At 41.4% G+C, this 18019-nt stretch overlaps 1 long non-coding RNA gene across 1 annotated transcript in view; it reads right to left on the reverse strand.

Moving 5' to 3' along the window:
* Positions 1-17145, reverse strand: part of LOC138749446 (uncharacterized) — a 31560-nt gene extending 14415 nt beyond the window's left edge. The window contains exons 1-2 of the long non-coding RNA XR_011348643.1: positions 16852-17145; positions 14522-14607 (exon numbers count right to left, since the gene is read on the reverse strand). This is a non-coding gene — a long non-coding RNA (uncharacterized lncRNA). The remainder of the gene's footprint in view (positions 1-14521; positions 14608-16851) is intronic.
* Positions 17146-18019: the final 874 nt, after the last annotated feature.

Consider the following 18019-nt stretch of genomic DNA (forward strand, 5'->3'; position numbering starts at 1 on the left):
ATTACATCAGGCTTGCGAGATGGCAAGGAAAATTTGGTATGATCAAAAAGCAAAAATTAGGGATATTAAACCTGGTGACAAAGTATTGGTTTTGTTTCCAATGCAATCAAACCCTTTGAGAGTTCAGTTTTCAGAACCATATAAGGTGAAATCAAAAATTTAACCAGCTCACCTATGTCATTGAGATGACTGATCGTCGAAGAGACACAAAGGTCTGTCACGTGAACATGCTTAAACCTTACTTTGAGAAAATGACTGAGGAGGAGACTAAGATTCCAACCAAAGTGCTAGTTATAGAGGAAAGTAAGGACGAGATAAGTTTCAGGGAATGTCATGGAGCACAGAAAGTGATAAGCCCCAGGCTGGAAAATTTTATAGTTTTGCAAAACTTAGATACCAAGTTAATGCATTTGACTAAATCAGAAAGGGAAGAAATGAAGACAATACTTATGAAATTTAAGGATATATTCCCAGATGTTCCAAGAAAAACTACTATAGCTTGTCATGATGTGGAGGTCGGTGATGCTAAGCCTATTAAGTAGAATTATTATCGAGTTAATCAGGAAAAGAGCAGATTGTTGGATCAAGAGGTGGATTATATGCTCAAAAATGACATCAACCGAAAATCAAGTTCAAATTGGAGTTCATCCTGTATTCTGGTGCCTACGCCAGATGGCTCAATTAGGTTTTGTACAGATTATCGAAAGGTAAACATGGTGACAAAGACTGATGCATTCCCTATTCCCAGAATAGATGATTGTATAGATAAGGTGGTAAAGGCTAAGTTTCTTACAAAGATTGATCTCTTAAAAGGATACTGGTGTGTTCCTTTGACAGAGAAAGGCAGGGAGATGTCTGTATTTGTTACACCTTTGGGATTGTATGAGTATAATGCTATGCCTTTCTGGATGAAAAATCCACCTGGTACATTTCAGAGAATGATTAATGCGGTAATTCAGGGTTTAGATCACACAGGAGCCTATATCAATGATTTATTAATTAGTATGGATACATGTGAAGAATACATGCTTGAATTAGAGCAGTTATTTCAGAGACTAGTGGAAGCACACCTCACAGTGAATTTGCTCAAGAGTGAGTTTGGACATGCCACTGTAGTTTATCTGGGTTATGTGGTAGGACAGGGACAGGTGGCACCGGTTGGAGCAAAAGTATTGGCTATCACTGTGTTTCCTATCCCCAGTAATAAGAAAGCTCTTTGGAGATTTCTAGGTATGATTGGTTACTATTGTAGATTTTGTAAAAACTTTGCAGAAATTGCACTTCCATTAACAAAACTACCTGGAAAGAAAGAAAAATTTATCTGGTCAGATGTATGCCAGGAAGTGTTTCTGAAGTTAAAGGCCATTTTATGCCATCAGCCTGTACTTGAGTCCCCTAACTTTGAAAAGCCATTCTCTTTAGCCATGGACGCCAGTGACGAAGCAGTTGGTTACTGTGACAGAAGAAGGATGGTGATGGAGTAGAACATCCTATTTCATACTTCTCGATAAAGTTTAATGACCATCAACAAAATTATTCAACCATTGAGAAGGAGTTATTAGCACTTGTTTTTAGCGTTGCAACATTTTGATGTGTATATTTGTACTGCTCAAAAACCATTAATAATATATACTGATCATAATCTATTAGTTTTTCTGCCTAAAATGAAAAATAAGAAGAGACGGTTATTGAATTGGAGTTCACTATTACAAGAGTATGATTTAATTATTACACACATAAAGGGGATGGATAATGTAATAGCAGATTGTTTGTCAAGATGTTAATCTGGGTAGATATTAATCTAATCACATACTTACTGTAAAAAATGGGATGTTTATTTTATTTTATTTATGTAGTACTTCCATTAATTGTTAAACATTTGTTCTTGTGGACCAAATTTTTTTTTAGCAGGGGAGGTGTTACAGAGTGTTGTGTGGTTTTATGTTAAAAAGTGACTGTTTGCCTTAGAGAGCCAAGGTGAAGGTGGACTGCTGAGAGAGTGGTAGACAGACTGAGCCTGTGCAGAAAATGATCTAAAAATTTCTGAACTTGGACGATTAACCACCACTGGGGGTGCTGTGGAGTCATTGTCTGGAAGACAGTTTAGAATGTTGGGATTTCAAAAAGGGATGAATATTCCGAAGGCAGCCAGAAGGATCCGGACCAAGCCAGTTGTTCCTCTCTCTGCAAGCAACACAAGAAGACAACTTCGAATTTTGTGCTCTCTCTCTCTCTCTCTCTCAAAGATCTTTTGGCTCCAAACTGAATTTTGTTTACTATCTTTGCTTTGGTTGAGATCGAAGTTTTGTGAATCTTGTGTGTTTTCTGTTTAGGTTTTTCTATGGGCTGGTTGGAAATAAAACTTAGACTCTAATTACATATGTTATATTTAGGCTGGGGAATTTATTAGTATAACACTGTTATTAAAATTTGCATAGTAACCAGTGGGCATTGTTATAAAAGGGTGGAATTTTGAATTAAAGTTTGAAGGTGAATTTTTTTTAATAAAGCAATTGTTCATCTTTACCCCCGTGTGATATGCCTTCTTTGTGGTTGCTGGTTTGATCTTGTAACAATAGATTAAAAGATGAAGACATATTCGAACCAATAGAATACAGTGATTGGGCTGGATGGGCTAGAGTTTGTCAAATGTGTGCAAAATAGTTTTCTTAATCAATACGTAGAGGAACCGACTCGAGACAGTGTAATACTGGATCTCCTGTTAAGGAACGAGATAGGTCAGGTGTCTGAGGTTAATGTTGGAGAACAAATTGGGTCTAGTGATCACAACTCTATTAGTTTTAGGGTAGTTTTAGGGAAGAGCAAAGAAGGGCCTAAAGTTGAGGTTCTGGATTGGAGAAAAGCAAATTTCGAAGGAATGAGAATGGCTTTGGGGAGTATTGAGTGGGACATGATTTTTTCAGGAAAGGATGTAAATGAAAAATGGAGAATATTCAAAGAAGAAATTTTGAGAGCACAGAGTAGATATGTCCCAGTGAGGATCAAAGGAAAGGCTAGAAGTCATAGGGAGCCTTGGTTTTCAAAGAATATTAGAAATTTGGTAAGGAGAAAGAGGGAGGTGTACAAGAGGTATAAACAGCAGGGTGATGAGAAATTGAAAGAGGACTACAAGGAGTGTGGAAAAAAATCTTAAGAAAGAAATTAGAAAGGCCAAAAAGAGGCACAAAGAGGCTTTGGCAGACAGAGTAAGAATAAATCCAAAGGGTTTCTATAGGTACATTAAAATTAAAAGATTAGTGAGGGATAAAATTGGACCCCTTGTAGATAGGGAGGATAGGCTATGTGAAAAGTCAGAGGAGATGGGGGAAATTTTAAATGATTTCTTTTCCTCAGTATTCACTAGGGGAAAAAAAATTGTACCAGTTGAAGTAAAGAAAAATAGTTGGGAGGTCATGAATCATATAAAGATAACTGAGGAGGTAGTGATGGCAGTGTTAAAAAAGATAAAGGTGGACAAATCTCCGGGTCTGGACAATGTATTCCCAAGGACACTCAGGGACTCTAGTGTACAGTTAGTGGGGCCATTAACAGAGATATTTAGGATGTCACTGGTCACGGGGGTAGTGCCAGAGGATTGGAGGGTGGCTCATGTTGTACCGCTGTTTAAGAAAGGGTCCAAATGTAAGCCAGGAAATTATAGACCTGTGAGTCTGACGTCTGTGGTGGGTAAGTTGATGGAAAGTGTTCTGAGCGATGGCATTTACAAATATTTGGAAGAACAGGGATTGATAGGAAGTAGTCAGCATGTTTTTTTCAGGGGTAAAACCTTATAGAGTTTTTCGAGGGGGGGTTACAAAAAAGATTGATGAAGGGAAGGCTCTGGATGTTGTCTATTTAGACTTTAGTAAAGCTTTTGACAAAGTTCCCCACAGGAGGTTAGGAAAAAAGGTGGAAGCATTAGGTATAAATAAGGAGGTTGTGAAATGGATTCAGCAATGGTTGGATGGGAGGTGTCAGTGAGTACTGGTAGAAAATTGTTTGTCAAATTGGAGGCCGGTGACTAGTGGAGTTCCTCAGGGTTCAGTCCTGGGTCCACTATTGTTTGTTATATATATTAACAATCTGGAAGAAGGGGTAGTAAATTGGATAAGTAAGTTTGCAGATGATACAAAGATTGGTGGTATTGTGGGCAGTGAGGAAGATTACCGTAGCTTAAAAACAGATATAGGAAAGCTAGAGGAGTGGGCTGAGAAATGGCTGATGGAATTTAATACAGATAAGTGTGAAGTGCTGCATTTTGGAAAGGCAAATCTAAATAGGTCATATACATTGAATGGTAGACAATTGAGGAGTGCAGAGCAACAAAGGGATATAGGAGTTATGGTAAATAGTACCCCCAAAGTTGATACTCAGGTAGACAGAGTGGTGAAGAAGGCATTTGGAATGTTGGCCTTCATAAATCGGAGTATTGAATTCAAGAGTTGGGATGTTATGATGAAATTGTACAAAGCATTGGTGAGGCCAAGTTTGGAATACTGTGTGCAGTTTTGATCACTGAATTATAGGAAGGATATAAACAAAATAGAGAAAGTGCAGAGGAGGTTCACGAGAATGTTGACAGGATGTCAGGGTTTGAGTTACAGAGAAAGGTTGAGCAGCCTGGGGCTTTTTTCTCTGGAGCGTAGAAGATTGAGGGGGGATTTGATGGAGGTGTTCTAGATTTTAAAAGGGACAGAGAGAGTCAACGTGGATAGGCTTTTTCAATTAAGAGTGGGGCCATGGTTTGAGATTGCAGGGGGAAAATTATAAGGGGAACATGAAGGGAAATTTCTTCACACAAAGGGTGGTTGGGATTTGGAATAAGCTTCTGGCAGAGGTGGTTGAAGCAAGGACGTTATTTACATTTAAGGAAAGTCTGGATAATTACATGGAGGGGAGAGGATTGGAGGGGTATGGACCAGGTGCTGGTCAGTGGGACTATGAGAGTAGGGATTTGTTCCGGCATGGACTAGTAGGGCCAAACTGGCCTGTTCTGTGCTCTATATGGTTTTATGGTTATATGGTCACCATCATTGAGGCAATAAAAGTACCTGAACACCCCATGCCCAAAGCAGAACTATTTCAAGCACTTAATGGAGGGCAAAAGTTCACAAAACTAGATTTGTCACAGGAATACCAACAAATAGAGTTAGATTTTTATAAAAATCCATACCCACCCAGGACTGTTCCTTTTTTACACGCAATTTTTCAAGCTACAATGGACAAATTACTACACGGAATACCAGTGGGATGTTACCTTGATGATATCATCATCACGGGCCGAAACGACAAGGAACACTTACAAAATTTCAAAAAGGTCATACGCAGACTACAACAACCCAAAGTACGATTACGATAGGATAAGTGTGTCTTCATGCTGCCCTCAGTGACATACTTGGGATTTACAATCGATAAGGAGGGGGCACAAATGGATCTGGCAGCCACAGAAGCCATTCGCAAAACGCCATACCCAACCAAAAAGTCGGAATTACAGTCCTTTCTGTCGGAAACATATCCCACTATCGGAAACATATCCCTAACATGTCTAAACCGGTTACTCAAGAAAAATAAAAAATGATACTGGAATACGGAAACTAAAAACACAGTTGATCGACTAAAAGGAATATTAACATCAACAAATAAGGTTCTGATCCACTACAACCCAAACAAGGAAGTGACTCGACCTGTTGATGCTTCACCAGTAGGACTGGGAGCAGTATTGTCCCAAATCACAGAGAAGAGTGAGCGACCAGTGGCATATGCTTTGCAGACATTAACTGCAAGCGAACACAATTATGCACAACTGGAAAAGGAAGGATTAGCAATAATTTTTGGTGAAAAAGATTCCACCAATATCTCTACGGAAGAACTTTCACACTAATCACTGACAACAAACTCCTACATTTGGTTCTGGGCCCCCAGAAAGGAATACCAATAGAAGCTGCAGCCAGAATTCAAAGATGGGCCATGTTACTAGCCGCATACAACTGAGGTAGAAAATAAACCGTGAACATTCAATAGCCATGTGGATGCCTTATCACACTTACCACTACCTAAAACTGAACGAAAAGAAAAATTATTCGATGGGCAGCAGAAACAGCAGCTATCAACCAGAATAATTACAACAACTGCCCATTACAGCTCAGACTATCAGCAAAGAAACCCGAAAGGAGGCAACGTTAAGCAAATTCTTATACTTCACCCATAATGCGTGGCCAGAATCTGAGGTCATACCAGAAGATCTGAAAACTTTCTTCATACATCGCCATGAACTATTGTAGCAATATTAATATTTGGGGAGAATTTATAAGATTTAGAGTAGGTCACATTTTAAAACAGACCTTATTTGAAAGACTGAAGAATTCACATTGCAGGATCTCTGGAGAATGTAAGCACCTTTCACAAGTAGGTGTTAATTGAACTGACATCACAAAATGCCTTGACCATTGTCTTGCTGGAGTCATGCTGTCTATCAGTACCCTTTCTTCTCATAGAAAGGTCACACCTGGATTTTGCTTATCTAACAACAGATGGGAGCAGAAGAAAGAACTCCTGTTGTTTTGCTGGAGAAGGTGGGGATATTGCAAGACATGAGTCACATGCTCTCTTTTGAGTTTCAGTTGGAAAAGAGAGTTTAGTTAACTGCTCAGTCAGACAGTCAGTCAGTGTGTGGGACACTGACAAATAACTGAAAAGCGCAATCCAGGGAAAACTGTTTGAAACTGATGAAAGCAAGTTCCAGAGCAGTAGATGGCTGGAAGTGCTATCTGTCTGATGCTTCTCTTGAAATAGAGGAAGGAATGGAACTCTGTGGTAGCTTGTAGAAAGAGGTTACCATCTAGAAGAACCTGATGGGGCAAGTTTCATCAGCGAGACTCTGAGGTGACTAGTGGTGGACCTCAGTTGTGGAAATCCTGGAGCAACAAATATCTCTCTCTGCAAACCCTACAAGAACCTTCCTGAGCGGTAAACATTTACCTTTCAACCACCAAGCGTGGTGAACTTTATACATGTTAAATTAGAAGGGGGTTAATTTCGGTTAGTTAGGTATTGAGTTATGTTAATGTTTGATTCTATTTTCAAGTTTGAAGTTGATTAAAAATAACTTTTGTTTTGAAAGCCACTTGCCTTGGTGAATGTCTATTGCTGCTAGGTTTTGGGGTCCTTTGGGCTCTTAACAGTATCAGTTGAAGAAGGATGTTTACTTTGGGGTACCTGTACAATTATCCTGCCCAAATGGCAAAACACCATACTATCAGAGCTGCACTACAACCATCCAGGAATGGTACGAATGAAAGTGCTGACCAAGATGCATGTTTAGTGGCCATCAATAGGCAGAGACATTGAAACAACAATGAGAGAATGCATAAAATGTCAGTCAATGCAGCCAAAAATGCTGCAGGCCGAGGCCAACCCATGGAAATGGCCTTCCAGATCTTGGCATCGGATTCATGTAGACTTCGCAGTGCCATTCCTTATAGCGGTGGATGCACATTCCAAATGGCCAGTAGTTTCGCATATGATTCTACAATTGAACAGCTATGACAAAATATTTTGTCAGCCCCCAATCACCCAAGTACTAATGGGGAGGCGGAATGTTTTGTGCAAACATTCAAAAAGGCAATGAAAACAAAAAAAAATTCCTAAATGCCTCCTGGACTCACAGAATTGCAGATTTCCTGTTGGGGTACAGAAACTTACTGCATTCTACCACAAAACACACCCCAGCAGAATTAATGTTTGGCAACAACCTGCAGACAAGACTTTCCACAGTTCACCTTGACCTGGGCCTCTGTTTAGAAAAATCCACATCACCACATATTTTACCTAGAACACTGAAGGTGGGCGAGAGAGAACTGGTACAAGATAACAGACAATGCAATGACCCATGGGTGACAGGGGTGATACTACAAAAGTTGAGCCCCTGCTCATACTCTGTTCTAGTGGGAGACAGACTGAGGAAACGACACATTAACCAACTGCGGCCATTGTCTGACACCAAATTCCATGAACTACCTCATGACCTGAAGGAGGTAGAACCAGACCTGCCATGGCAGGCCACAGCAATCCAACCCCTTGGGTCGAGTGAAAGAGAGGCGGAGACGGATAGCCCAGTAACTGTGACAAGCAGTCCAGCACATAGGACCCCGGAGGCCACCAAAGGCCAACAGTCACTGTCAACCCGAATATCGATGGGTCCCACCCAGAACAGCCCCGAGCAAATACCGGTCCAGCATGCCAGGCCGAGGTGGTCCAAGAGAGAAAGAAGATCATCTGAGTGCTTTAAGAACCATGTTCCATAATTATTATTAAGTTCCTTTCTGTATTATATTCACTCAGTACATGTACTCTTAATTCGTACGAGTAGTCATGGGCCCGATGTAGTAATAGTAGATAGAGGGGACCCATTATTGCACGGAGGGGGAAAGAATGTTGTGTTCTTCTGTTCATCATGACACCCACGTCATGATGTTACCCCTCCATATATGTATCTCTGTATGTCAGTAGTCACGTAAGTCTGATGGTATTAAAGAATGAGAAAAGGACCACATCTCTGAGACCTAATTGTGTAAGTGTCTGCACAACAATAACGATGATTAAAATGATTAAAACACTGATTATAACAATGGTTAAAATGATGATTAAAACAATTATTATAATGATAATTATAACGTTAATTTTGTCAATAAAATTATTTGGACCATTGTAGCATATGCTAACGGCAGCACTACTGAAATGAAAGACATCCACATAGCACAAGGGTGAACCAGTAACTGAACTTTATTTTGAATTCCTTGCATTGCTTGAGGAGACTGCCCACTTCCTGTGAGGGACGTGCAGGTCTTAGGGAGTGACGTCAGCGGTGTGCAACCAGGAAGTGGCGCCGTCGACCACAAGGAATTTGAACAGGGTGAACTCAGAACTCACAACCCGTCTTCAAATGGGGTTTTCAACAAGCCCGCCAGCTTACCATTTTGCAGCATCAACTGCTACTGTAGAACTGATTTCTCTCTCTCTCTGAGAGAAGAATCCTGTTTGTTTTTTCCTCTCCCTGCTTGTAAAAACCAAATTACCTCTCCCAAGGCTCCAAACCCAGTCTTTGAAAGATCTTGTCAGATTTTCTGAGTCTGGACTTTATTGCCCATTCACAATATATTAACATTCTTCATTGTCTATGCAAAGTCAACCGGAACCTCAACATCTAGCTTCAGCATTTTAAATGAGTCATCTTTTGTGAAGTGTTACTTTGTTTTTAACCCCCACAATCTATCTCTTTTAAAGACATATTTTACCCTTAACTATTCTAACATGTCCCATAACACAGTCCAAACAAGTCTTAGCTCATAGGTTTACATCACTGCGGAGGCTGTACCACAAGCATTTGTCAGGCAGATCATGGACCTTATGGAAGGATGTGACAGGCTGTGAATTTGGTCAACATCCGCTGTTGCCAGATAGTAGGTAGGATGAGTCTGGGGAAACCTGTGGACATGTCGCACAGTAAAGTCGGGCTCCCCGGTGAAGGACAGAAATTCTAACCTTCAGGCTAGTGATGGTGGCCTGGATGTCTGCATCCGCTGCTTTGTCTTTGGCCAGCTGAGCAACATCGAGACCTTCTGAGGTAGCCGCGATGGAGGAGGCTGCCAGGCAGCTGGCGCATGGGGGAGGCAGCTGGCGCATGGGGGAGGCAGCCGGGCGGCCGGCGCTTGGGGGAGGTGGCTGGGTGACTGGAAAGGGGTAGGGGTGGATACAGCAGCACAATTCGAGTGGGCTCTCCGAAATCCAGAAAAATGCGAAATTCGGAACACACTGTCTCCAAATGGTTCCGGATAAAGGATTGTGTACCTGTATTTCCCAATTTTGAAACATGTCATATAACCATATATAACCATATAACCACTTACAGCACAGAACAGGCCAGTTCGGCCCTACTAGTCCATGCCGTAACAAATTCCCACCCTCCTAGTCCCACTGACCAGCACCCGGTCCATATCCCTCCAGTCCTCTCCTCTCCATGTAACTATTCAGTCTTTCCTTAAATGTAACCAATGATCCCGCCTCGACCACATCTATCGGAAGCTCATTCCACATCCCTACCACCCTTTGCATAAAGAAATTTCCCCTCATGTTCCCCTTATAATTTTCCCCTTTCAATCTTAAACCATGCCGTCTAGTTTGAATCTCCCCCACTCTTAATTGAAAAAGCCTATCCACGTTTACTCTGTCTGTCACTTTTAAAATCTATCAAGTCCCCTCTCGATCTTCTACGCTCCAGAGAAAAAAGCCTCAGTCTACACAACCTTTCCCTGTAACTCAAACCTTGAAATCCTGTCAACATTCTCGTGAACCTTCTCTGCACTCTCTCTATTTTGTTTATATCTTTCCTATAATTTGGTGACCAAAACTGTACACAGTACTCCATATTTGGCCTCACCAATGCCTTGTACAATTTCATCATAACCTCTCTACTCTTGAATTCAATACTCCGATTTATGAAGGCCAACATTCCAAATGCCTTCTTCACCACACCATCCACCTGAGTATCAGCCTTGAGGGTACTATTTACCATCACTCCTAAATCCCTTTGTTGCTCTGCACATCTCAATAGCCTACCATTTAATGCATATGACCTATTTAGATTTGCCTTTTCAAAATGTAATACCTCACACTTATCTGTATTAAATTCCATCAGCCATTTCTCAGCCCACACCTCCAGCCTTCCTAAATCACCTTTTAATCTACAGTAATCTTCCTCACTGTCCACAACACCACCAATCTTTGTATCATCCGCAAACTTGCTTATCCAATTCTCCACCCCTACTGCCAGATCGTTAATATATATAACAAACAATAGTGGACCAGGGTCCGACCCCTGAGGAACTCCACTAGTTACCGGCCTCCAATTGGACAAACGATTTTCTACCACTACTCTCTGACACCTCCCATCCAACCATTGCTGAATCCATTTCACTACCTCCTCATTTACACCCAATGCCTCCACCTTTTTTCCTAACCATCTTCAAGGAAAGGTAAGCAACGATATTCCCAATTACAGTGTTATTAATCCAATAAATCAAACGTTGTAGTTGCAGCTTTAAGTAGCTGTAATTCATTGATAAAATGTATAAACATTTTGTATAACTTTACAATGAGATTTTCATAATGAATAAACAAAGCATACTATATAATGATATAACAATATTCAACTTTAAACAGGTATAAGAAATAGACAAAATGAAGATGAATTCAAAGAAAAGTATCTTCGAAGATACTTCAAAAAAACTCTTTGAAGAATGAGATGTCAGCTCTCCTATCAACTCAGGTATTACAACGTATGATGTTATAGTAACTATGGTAACACTACAATCAATAATTTGTAAAAGGGATAGGCACAAAATTAACTAAGAAGTAAAAACACCAGGTTTTAACCTTTACAAATGCCTCTGATCTGGAACTGTGACTTGGCCAGTTGTAACCAATTCCTGGGCTGATTTGCTCAGAAGGGTGGCAAATGCATGCCCACAGTGTTGGTCGCAGCTGTTGCAACTGTAGTATCCTGTATTTTGTCGTATTCGAGGTGGATTCCAAAGATGTTGGAACCATCATGGTCACCACTTTAGCATCTGCTAATGGCAATGCTACCAAAATGAGAGACGTCTACCAGTGAATGAACTTTATTTTGAATTCCTCTTGCTGCTCGAGGGGACCACCCACTTTCTGTGAGGGGTGTGCTGGCCTTAGGGAGTGACATCAGTGTGTCGCAGTGACACTCCCCGTCCACTGGCACGCAACCAGGAAGCAGTGCCATCCCCTGTGGGCTTCTCCTCAGAAGAGGGGCCCACACCATCTTGTGTTGGATGACTGGGGCGGTGATTAGGCCCATCTCACTGCATGGTTGCTCAACCTGCTACACCATCTCCATTTTTTCCATTCTCACACTACAAAGAAAAATTCAAAACTGATTGTTTATCTTGAAAACACAGAAAGCTACAACCTTGAGGTTGGCCATTATTAGAATACACTCATGGAAAGCGTAAACGATTATCTGCCAGCTTCTTGCAGAATAAGCTTGCAAGTCATCTTAACCCTTACCACGGGCTTCTGGCATGTTCTCCTCAGATATGTTTGTAATGATTCTATGCAAAAGTATATAAGCAAATATTTTTACTTCATTAGAGAGGAAGAAAACATTTCTTCAGAATCTTTTGTAAAACACAGAAGTCTGCAGACTCCGTGGTTGAACAGCTTGAGAGTAGCAGGGATTACAGGTGGGGAGCAGTGAGAGTGTTTTGTGTTTTTACTTCAGAATCTTCTGCCAACCTCCCTGTCTTTGTTTTCGATTTAGTGATAATGCCGTTCTTGATATCTTGTGGCATTCTTTCTTCTTTCAATATACTGTTCAGGTTTTTGTGGAACACCTATGTAATAAATCAGCCAGCTACTTTTAACAGTTCTGCTTTGATTCAAGACTTTCTGGACATCTTGCTAAATTTCAGATGCACTTTACTCAGTGGTGGAGGTCACAAAGTACTTTTAGTGTTGTCTCATCAAAGCCCTTTATAACTGCTTAAAAATCTTCTTGGCTTTGTACTTCATTTCCTAAGCAATAAATATCAACACTGCATTAGCTTGCTGTACCTGTAACCTTGCTTTCTGTACTTCAAGAACCTCTGTAGGTGGCACAGTTAGTGTAGTGGTTAGCACAATGCCGTTACAGCACCAGTGGTCAGTACATTCTCCTGGTACCTGTAGGATTTCCTGGGGATTCTGGTGTTCTCCCATCATTTGAAATATATCACGGGTTAGGTTAATTGGTTGTAAATTGGGCACCATGGGCTCATGGGCCGAAATAGCCTGTTACTGTGTTGTATGTCTAAATTTAAAAAAAATTATAAATTTAAATGTATGTCACGAAATTCATTGTTTTTCGGCAGAAATACAGTGCTAAAAATTGCTGTAAATTACATTTCAAAGTTAAATAATTAGTGCAAGAAAATAGGAGAAAGTGATTTATTGTCCGTTCAAAAATCTGAAGCAGAGGGGTAGAAGTGTCCTTGTGTCACTGGATGCTTGTCTTCAGGTTTCTGTATCTTTTTCCTGATAGTAGCAATGTGAAAATACCATGGCCTGGTGATGGGGTCATTGAGGATAGAGGCTGCTTTGTTAAGACACTGCCCTTTGTAGATGTCCTCGAAGGAATAAAGTCTGGTGCCTGTGATGTCACAGGCTGAGTTAACAATCCTCTGGAGTTATTCCTTATCAGGCAGTGATGCCACCAGCCAGAATGCTCTTCACAGTACCTGTAAAAATTTTCAAGTCTTTGATGACTTATAAAATCTGCTCAAACTTCTCACGAAGTATAGCCACTGGCAAGCCTTCTTTGTCAACAAGCTCACAACTTCATAGCCAAGTTTGGATCCAACCCAATTCACAAATTCATGGATGACACAACTATTACTGGCCAAATAACCAGAGATGATGAGTCTGAACATAGAATGGAGATTTACAATCTGGTTGGGTGGTTTCAAAACAATTTTGCTCTTAATGTTACAAAGACCAAAGAGCTTATTGTGGATTTTAGGAAAAGGAGGTCAAGGGATTGATTTGTGTTGATGGGACAAAGGGAGAGAAGGTTAGACCATCAAGTTCCTGTCAGTCCATATTTCAGAAGACTTCTCCTGGAGCCAGGACATTAAGGCTACTGTGAAAAAGGCACACTGATGCTTCGAATTTCTAAGAGCTGATGAGATTTGGCCAGTCACCAAATGTTCTTATCAAACTGTGGAAAGCGTATTGTCTGATTGGACCTTCTTCTTTGGCTTGGCTTCGCGGATGAAGATTTATGGAGGGGGTAAAAAGTCCAGGTCAGCTGCAGGCTCGTTGGTGGCTGACAAGTCCGATGCGGGACAGGCAGACACGGTTGCAGCGGTTGCAGGGGAAAATTGGTTGGTTGGGGTTGGGTGTTGGGTTTTTCCTCCTTTGCCTTTTGTCAGTGAGGTGGGCTCTGCGGTCTTCTTCAAAGGAGGTTGCTGCCCGCCAAACTGTGAGGCGCCAAGATGCACGGTTTGAGGCGTTATCAGCCCACTGGCGGTGGTCAATGTGGCAGGCACCAAGAGATTTCTTTAGGCAGTCCTACATACCATGGTCAATCACAGGTTTTGACCTCCCATTTATTTAATACATCTATTTGAGGTACTTCCTCAAGAAGGCAGTCAACACCAGAAAGGACCCCCATCACCAGGGTTACAACCTTTTCTCACTCCCACCTTTGGGCAGATGGTACAGAAGTTTGAAAACCAGCCAATTACAGAATCATCTTTTTCTGTGTTGTAAATAAATTAAAACATTTACATTTCAAAATATGAGGTATTTTCAAAATAGCTCAGGGGTTCTCGATTTATTAAAAGTCCTCAGACTTCCATTGGCATCTGAATGAGGGACTACAGACTCTAAAAGGTATCTTGCCAAGGGACCATGCACCTGTCTGCATTGATGGGTTAGAGATAGAAAGGGTTGGTACCTTCAAAGGTGGAGAAAGTTAGACCTTCAAGTTCCTGGAAGTCCATACTTCCGAAGACCTCTCCCAGAGCCAGCACATCAGGGCACCTGTCAAGAACGAACTTTCTTTGAGGAGTTTGAGGAGATATGGCATGTTGTCGAATATACTATCAAACTTCTACAGATGCTCTGTGGAATGCATATTGACTAGTTGCATCACAGCCTGGTTTGGCAATTTAAATAGCTGGGAATGCAGCAGGCTGCTAAAGGAGGCAAACACAGCTGGGTCCATCATAGGTTCCAATCTCCTATCCATTGAAGTCATTCAATGTGAGACGCTGTCTCAAGAAGCAGCCAACATCATAAAGGATCCTAGTCACAGTCTCTTCTTACTGCTACCTTGCGAGAAAATGTACAGGAGCCTTAAAACCAGGACTTCTAATTTCAAGAACAACATCTTTCCAACAGCTGCCAGGCATTTAATAAACCTCTCCTTGTTAGACTACTTTTTTCTTGCACTGAAGTAATGGGACATTTTGATTATCTATCTATCTGTTATATTTCTTATCATTTTAAAATTTAATTTAATACTTAAATTTAATAATTAAATTTAATAGTGGTTTTGATGAAATATCTGTTTAGCTACAGAAGTAAGAATTTCAGTGCATATGTACATTGTACAATGTATATGACAATAAATTTATTATCAGTATACAGTATTATCCTATAGAAGGTCTATTTGAATCGATGTAAGGCACCTAAGCAGGACAACTCCCCCCTCCCACCTCTTCATACCCCACCAAGAAGCCTGGGAGAGCAGACCACAGCAGCAGGACAGCGAGCTCAGCCCCAAAGGCCTCACACCAGGCTGCAGGTTACTGGTGACCATCTTCTGGTAACTAGGTATTTGGATCTGACATTGGTGAGGGGATAAATGGCAATCAGGGCTCCCATAAGGTCTTGGCAGTGATAGCTTCCTTATCGAATTGAGGCTGCATAACCAAGCTCGGGTTCACCACAGGATAGGGCCAGAGGTTGTGCGGATGCAGAGGTTATGGGGATATAGGAGGCGGCAGCAGGACTCATGGACACTTGATGTCTCTCAGTGGACTCTCTTTTGCATCTCTTTCTTGTCCTGATAGTAGTGCTGGATTGATAGCACCTCTTTTTGTGCCTTTATAGGATGAATAAAGGAAAACCCTTTTGTTTCTGTTTGTGTACATGACAATCAGATTGAATCTTCTACTAGTTTCTCCATTTTCATTCAGATGATAAGACTTCCACAGTACTACATTTAAGACATCTTTTTTCCTTATCCATGGCTTGCGTTCTACCTTGTGGTTAACAGGGCTCTCAACCACATCTCTTTGTTCCCTTTGTAACTTCCTAGTTGGCTAAACCATTTGCACCAATAACTTCCTTTTGAATTATGGAGTTATACATCCTGGCCAAACAAGTTGCCTACCCATTTGACCCAATCCAGCAATATTATCCTGCATTTGGCCCATATTCCTCAAATTTTTCCAACCCATTAATTACTTTTAAATGTTTTAATTGTGCACCCCTACTTCTTCCTTGTTCAGGCAGCTTGTTCCACATACCCTCTGGGTGATAAGTTGACTCCCTCCCCCTCACGTCTCTTCTAAATCTTTTCCCTCTCAGGGAAAATCCATGCAATTAAATCTCTAGTTTTAGGACTCTCCCCCCCCCCCCCCACCCGCCCCCAAAATGACTGTCTTTAAAATTTATGTACAGTATTTCAGCAGAAATGTAGTTTTTAATAAAAATATCCCTGTAGTTAGTTATAACAACAAAAACATTTTTCATAAGGCCACTTTACATGTATCAATGTAACTACAGGGCTAAAGCTCTATAGGCCCTTTCATGCCAGGTCTCCATGTGGAGGCCGGCTATAATGTGGAGGGGAAACATAGAAATTACCTTTCATGGTGCAGCCCCAAAAGGCTGCTCCTGTGCCACATTCATGTTGAGCTGACGGAGGCGTCATCAGCCCACCCCTAACCAGATGCAACGGCAGCCAGGCAGCGGAGCACTGTGCTCCACTGATTATCCTTCCCCGAGAGGGATCACAATCTGTGCCTCAGAACTGGCTGCGGCGTATTCAAGAAGGTAAGTCCCCAGGTGTAAGGGCAGAGAATTTCCGACTTTAGTTGAGCTTTTTCGTTGCATGAAAGGGCTTTATGCTACTTTTTGAAACCTTCTAATGCATTTTGGTCAGAGCTCCCCCCCCGCCACCCCCCCCCCCCCACCCCCCCGTCCCTCCTGCTCAGCACAGCTGCCACCGCCCATCCTCCCCCACTCAGTGATCCTGGACATCCAAGGAATACATACCTGTTTCTTCTATGCTTGGTACACTCGATCCATAGGTGGGGTGGGTGGTTGACACCATGTGTTACCGCACTGGGTCACACCAACTCTAGTGACGCCACAGCTTCCAGGTGTATTCACTGAAGCTCAATGTAGCCGTTATAAAGGCTTTGTGGGGAAGGACTGCAATGTAAGGTGCTGGACACTGGGGCTGGGCCATCTGTGTAAGAGTCTCTCAAATACTTGATAGGTGGATTGCTCAAAGTAGGCACAAGTGGTGTTGGTAGTTTGGAGATAAAATGTACTGGTTTGGTGATTGTATTGATACGATGATGGAACAGACAAGTAGAGACTGTATTGAGGTGAACAAGAAATATGCAGATACTGTAAAAATGAAGCAACACACAAAGTGCTGCAGGAACGCAGCTGGTTAGGGCAGCTTCCAGGGATTCAGCGGAGATAGAGGGTTCACAGCCCCAAACATCATCTATTCATGATGGTGACTGATCCGCTGAATTCCTTCAGTACTTTGTGTTTTGTTCTTGTGATTGATTGTACTGTATTTCCTGTATGCATTTTTAAGTATATAAGTTTGGAAAAGAAAACAAAATTAATTCTCTGTCTTGTTCCCAGATTGGCCTCTTATGTTTTTGGTCTCGTATCTGACGATATCAAACAATCTTTCGGGAGAGCACCTCATCTTCTGTCTGGGCACATTGCTGCCCTCGGCATTCTATATGGAATTCAACCTTTTCAGTTATCAGTCTTTTTTTAAGCTATAAATGTTGCTGTTTCAGTTTCAATTTGCTTTTTTTGTTCCCTCTCTCTCTAACTGCCAGCATTTAAACCCTATCAGGTTTCTCTCTGTTCTCATCACTCCTCCCCCTCACTGCAACTTGAAACATTTGTTTTCTCACTTTTCCAGGTTCTGATAAGGATCATTGACCTGAAACATTGGCTCTGTTTCTCTCTCCACGGATGCTACTGACCTGCCGAAAGCTTCTGGCATTTCCTGTTATTGTTGTCATCACTACAGGGCCCAATCACATAATGACACGGAGACATTGAGTGTAATATTGCCAAGCATATGGATTCACTACACTGTTTCTCATTTTTATTGAAAAAATATTGTTGTCAAAACCCTCTGTAGTTTTAATATTGAAATGCAGAAAATCATGATATTTAGCACATT

This window comes from Narcine bancroftii, chromosome 14, assembly GCF_036971445.1.
Source record: "Narcine bancroftii isolate sNarBan1 chromosome 14, sNarBan1.hap1, whole genome shotgun sequence".
NCBI lineage: Eukaryota > Metazoa > Chordata > Chondrichthyes > Torpediniformes > Narcinidae > Narcine > Narcine bancroftii.